Source organism: Tamandua tetradactyla, chromosome 20, assembly GCF_023851605.1.
Source record: "Tamandua tetradactyla isolate mTamTet1 chromosome 20, mTamTet1.pri, whole genome shotgun sequence".
Taxonomy (NCBI): Eukaryota; Metazoa; Chordata; class Mammalia; order Pilosa; family Myrmecophagidae; genus Tamandua; species Tamandua tetradactyla.
Genome location: NC_135346.1, coordinates 22,180,521 through 22,185,815, shown reverse-complemented (window position 1 = coordinate 22,185,815; position 5,295 = coordinate 22,180,521). Strand labels below are relative to the sequence as shown.

The 5,295-nt window shown below is 41.0% G+C and overlaps 1 pseudogene; it reads left to right on the top strand.

Annotated features, from left to right (window-relative positions):
• The first annotated feature begins 2,534 nt into the window (after positions 1–2,534).
• LOC143664483 (transcription factor BTF3 pseudogene) lies at positions 2,535–3,034 on the top strand (annotated as a pseudogene).
• Positions 3,035–5,295: the final 2,261 nt, after the last annotated feature.

Sequence of the window (5,295 nt, the reverse complement as noted above, 5' to 3'; positions counted from 1 at the left end):
TCCTTTCAACTGGTTGGCACTCAATTTTTCTATGTCCCCTTCTTATTCTGATGAAACGATTGCGATTTTCACCCTGTCCTAGAACAAACAGAACAGTGGCCTACATTTCCCAGTTTCCATTGCTACTTCCACGCACCGCAGGGTTTCATGTTGGCTCGTGTTTCCTTGCTTTCCCCTCTGGGGTGTTGGGACACTGTCGGGAGCACATCCTGATGGGCTGACATGCTGGGTGGGGCAGGCTGGGACTGACTTGGGAAGAAACTGCGCCCCCACCCACCCATGCTAAGCTCACACTCCAGACCAGGGAAATCAATGCTTAAGCCCCTCTGGACTCTCCACCCACTGCCCAGAAATGGCCTCAGGGCTCCCATCAAGACAGCACTCCAGGCAGTCACCAACTGCCGGATCTTTGTTGGCACCACTTGGCAGTCCTGCCTGATTGATTACAGTAATTGACGCAGAAACAATAAATCTGCCCCTCCCCCAACTAGATTGTTATACTACTGCACAGAACGTGTCCCCCATACAGTGGGTGCAGTTGTGTGAATGTCTCCTAACACCAAAAGTCCATAATTAGAGAGGGCCCCCTTGTTTTTTAGGATGCATAATAAAATTTCTATTTTAAGGAGAAAAAAATATCTCCCTGAAAACACTTCAAAACCAGTTTTTAATTTTTTTAAGCATGAGAAGTACACACAAAAAAATTTAATGGCCCATATTCTCATTGCACAGAGACTATCCCATTGATATTAGATAATAATTATAACAGTTCGCCTGTATAAGGTTAGAACTTTTAGACATGAAAATACAAAATGACAAGCGGCAACTTCTGTTCCTGCCCTTCCTGATGCTAACAACTCTTCATTATATTTATGGGTTCTCCCAGAAAAAGTATAGTGTATAAATATGTGTGTGTGTGTGAAATATATATATTTAAGAAATGGGTAGGAATCATGATCTACATAGTGCCCTGCACCTTGCTTTGTTTTCTTCTTATTAAGTGGCCATCTTAGCATCCTTTCCTGGTCCACCTCACTCATTTTATGGGCCACATGGTTTTCCAACATGCGGCTTGCCATAATTTACTTAATCAGTATACTACTGATGACAAAACATCTTTTAGACTTCAAAGTGGGCCCTTGGCAGTTGAAGTCCTGTTTATCAACAAGGGAGGAAGGACTCTGTTTCATTCATTCATTCAAAATTCTGCAGCTCCAAGCACTATTCAACGTGGCCCACAATATCTGGTAAATGCCACTACAAAGCAAAGGATCAGCAGGGGTAGGGGTAGGAGGTAGAATGAAAAAAAGTATTTACCAGGTAGGAGAATGAGGGTTGCGTGCAGTGATCACAGGAATGAACCCTAGCAGTCCTATAAGACTCAACTCCATGATGGGGCCAGAGGATTTCCTGGGAAGCCTTAACCCAGCATTGCTCCCCACAGACTTCAGACTAGCAAGGTCTCCCTGAAACTTTGCAATGCTCCAATGCTTTATTTTATTCATAATGAATATATTCCCTAGAGCTGCTGCATTTACAGAGCTGGTGACCATGTTTTCCTATCATGCACATGCCTCATAAGAGGGACATCTTAGTACATACATATATAATTACAGATATAGAAATTATACAAGGAAAGAGATCCCTGATTTTTCAAATTCAGCCAAAGAATTGGGGTGGTCAGTTCAAATAAAATTGAAACTAGCCTCATTCGGCCACTTGTTAGCTGTTTTGCAGCACATCACTTAACTATTCTAAGCCCACAATGTGGAGTTAATGATACCTACCCCCTAGACAATTTATGTCTACAGAAAAACATGTATCACCTGCTTCCACTTATGTATTTAAACACATTTCTATATGTTTATCTATAAAGAGAGACACCTGGAAGGGTGGTCACCAAAATGCTAACTTTGGTTTTCTCTGGGGGGAAGGTTTATGGAATTTTTAAAATTTTTTTTCTTAGTTCTTTCCTATAGTGTTTGAGTTTATTTGTTATTGCTTTTTTTTTTTTTTTTTCACTGGTGTATGGCATGGTCAGATTTCATTATTTTTCCATGCAAATATCCCATTATTGCAGCACCATTTGTTGAATTTTGTTTTGTTTTGTTTGTTTTACTTGTTCGTTTTTTTAGGGGAAGTGCAAGGACCAGGAATCGAACCCGGGTCTCCCGTATGGCAGGCGAGAATTCTACCACTGAACTACCCTTGCACCTGCTTTGTTATTGCTTTAAAAAAAAATTTTAGGAATGATTTTTACAAAAACCGTAAGGCCATTTTCAAAATGAGATCATTTATGTTAAGAAAATAACACACAGTTAAGTGCTCAATAAATGGTGGACGTTAGTACTGTTCAAAGCTATCATGAAAAGAAGGCTCATTGGATCCCAGAAAATCAGAATATAACTATCTATATTTAAGACCCGCTGGGGCCGACCTCCCTCTAGCTGCCGTCTTGCATGCCTGTGTGTGTGCGCACCTGGTCCCAGCTGGTCTGAGACCATCCTGCTTGGCCCCATTTCTGCTCTGACAAGATGAAAGCGACTGTCATGAACCAAGAGAAGCTCACCAAACTGCAGGCACGAGTGCACGTTGGTGGGAAAGGAACTGCTCGCAGAAAGAAGGTGGAGCATAGCACAGCTACAGCAGATGATTAAAAACTTCAGTTCTTCTAAAGAAATTCGGGGTAAACAATATCTCAGTATTGAAGAGGCTAGTATGTTTACAAACCAAGGAACAGTGATCCATTTATTTAAATGGATTATTTAAATAATCATAAAGTTCAGGCATCTCTGGCAGCAAACACTCTCACTATTACAAGGCTGTGCTGAGACTAAGCAGCTGACAAAAATGCTCCCCAGCGCCCTAAATCAGCTTAGTGCAGAACGTCTGATAGTTTAAGGAGACAGGCTGAACTCTGCCCAGACAGTCTGTGGATGGAAAAGCACCACTTGCTACTGGAGAGAATGATGATGATGAAGTTCCAGGTCTTGCAGAGAATTTTTATGAGGCTTCCAAGAATGAGGCAAACTGAACTGAGTCAACTTCTAAAAAAGATAGAACTTGAAGTGACTTGGAGCTGCTATTTTATATTACGACTGCTTTTTAAAACTGTTTTGTTTATGGATGTAATAAAGTCTAGATCTCTAATATTTTTAAGCTCAAGCCCCTTGGACACTGCAGCTCTTTTCAGTTTTTGCTTATACACAATTTCATTCTTTGAGGTTAATTAAGCTGAAGGAGTGTGGGAGTAAAGTTTGAAAACAAAGATTAGTAAAATTCTTTGCCTAGTAAAAAGAAAGAAAAAAAAACTCTCTGGGAACCAGACCTCGAGAATATGGCCTTTGGAATCAACGGTCCTGAGAGTGAACCCCAGTTTTACATCTATTATCCCTCAACATCCTTTAAGATACGACACCTTGGACAAAGCACTTGGTCACTCACAGTCTTGGTTCCTCCATCCAATCACACAAATCCTGCACAATCTTCAGAGTTTTTGGTGTTTCTAGCATGCCAAACATATGGAATTCCTAGGCTTTGTCACTCTTTGGGGTCCTGGGTACGATCACCAAACCTAATCAGCTCATTTCCTACCTGATATCTATCCTTCCCTTTGTCTTCACCAAGAGAACCTGGATTTTATGAAGGGCAGTATGTGCCCAGTTAGAATACTCACTTCCCAGACTTCCATCCAGCTAGGGGTGGCCATGTGACCTAGCCTGACCGATGAGATCTAAGCAGAATTTTTATATTATACGAGGGGACTCCAAGAAAATAGCTATATCTCTGATCAAAAAGGGAAAGCTGATATACGTACTCTGCCTTTCACTGTTTCCCTGCAAGTATACAATATCTACAGAGGCAGCAGCCATCTCTGAAACTATGAATACAAGAGGCACATGCTAAGAATGACAGAGCAGGAAAGAAGTTAGCAGGTCAATGACGTATTCGTGGAGATGCTGTTCAAATTCTGGATCACATACCCCAGAATTCTTAAGTGAGAAAAACAAACTTTTGGTGGGTTAAGCTTGTGTTGGGATTCAGTTACATGTAGCCAAATGCAAAGTCCCTACTGAATAAATTACCTTATTATTAGAGTTGCTGTGAGGATTCAAATGAGGTAAACCATTTAGCCCAGTGTTTGTAACACAGGCACAGCTCAATAAATATTTGTGGATGTGTTCCAATTTTCTTCTTTGGAAAAAGGGATTAAGAATTAAAAATTTGGCATGGAACATGGATATATTAGAAAGGTGGGAACTTAACTCATGCATTTATAAAGACCTTAGAATCTTGCCTGCCATATGAGAAGCACTTTGCAAGTATTTGATAAATAAATAATAACAAAAAAATATTTACTACCTACAATATGCCAGGCACCATTCTAGATGCTGGGGACACAGCAGTGAACAAGACAGACAGGGTGCCTGCTCTTAGGGTTCTTTCATTTTAGAAAGAGTGGGAGGAGATAATGAGTGAGCAAAGAAATGAATAAACAAGAAATTATGAGCTAAGCACCCATCATGACTGATAAATAAAAGAGGATGGTGTGATAGAGACACTAGAGGTTGTTAGGAGGGGTAAGGGAAATCCCCTTGGAGGAAGTAAACTTGAACATAAGATCTGATTCATGAGAAGGTGCCAACTCTGCAAAGATCCTGGGAAGAAGATTACAGGCCTCTCTTCATTGAGACTTGTCAAAGGCCCTAAGTTAGGAATGAGTTTGGCGTTTGGGTGGGACAGTCTTCCTGAATTCACCAAGGTTTGCATTGCAACCAGAGTTTGGGAATGCAATACGCAGAGCAAGTTTACATTTTTTGAGGCCTGAAGCATACATAATTTCGGGGCCTCTTTAAGAAAAAAAAATCATAAAGTTACAAATACAAAATGTTTAGGGTCCTCTTAGAGCTCCAGGAACAGCCTTTGCTGGGTCAAGCTTCATTAGTTTCATGGAAAATCCATTCCTATGTAGACCTGAGGTAAAAAAAGAAAAATGCAAAAAGCATGGAGTACAAATTATTTGGGGCTCTTTTGGTAGCCAGAAACCTGTTTAAGTTAGAGTGAGTGAAAAAAGATGGCATTTATTATAAGAACCCAAGGGTATGTTATAGGACCCAAGGATGAGAACTCAGCTTGGCCAAAGACATGACGCAATCAGACTGGAAACACCAGCAGAACCCCCCATCTTCCACCGCCACCTACTCATGGGCTTCGTACTCATGGTAGAGCAGCTCCATCTGCTTTTCTGATCTATGGGGCAGAAAACCATGACCACCCAGAGCACCCCAGTTTACC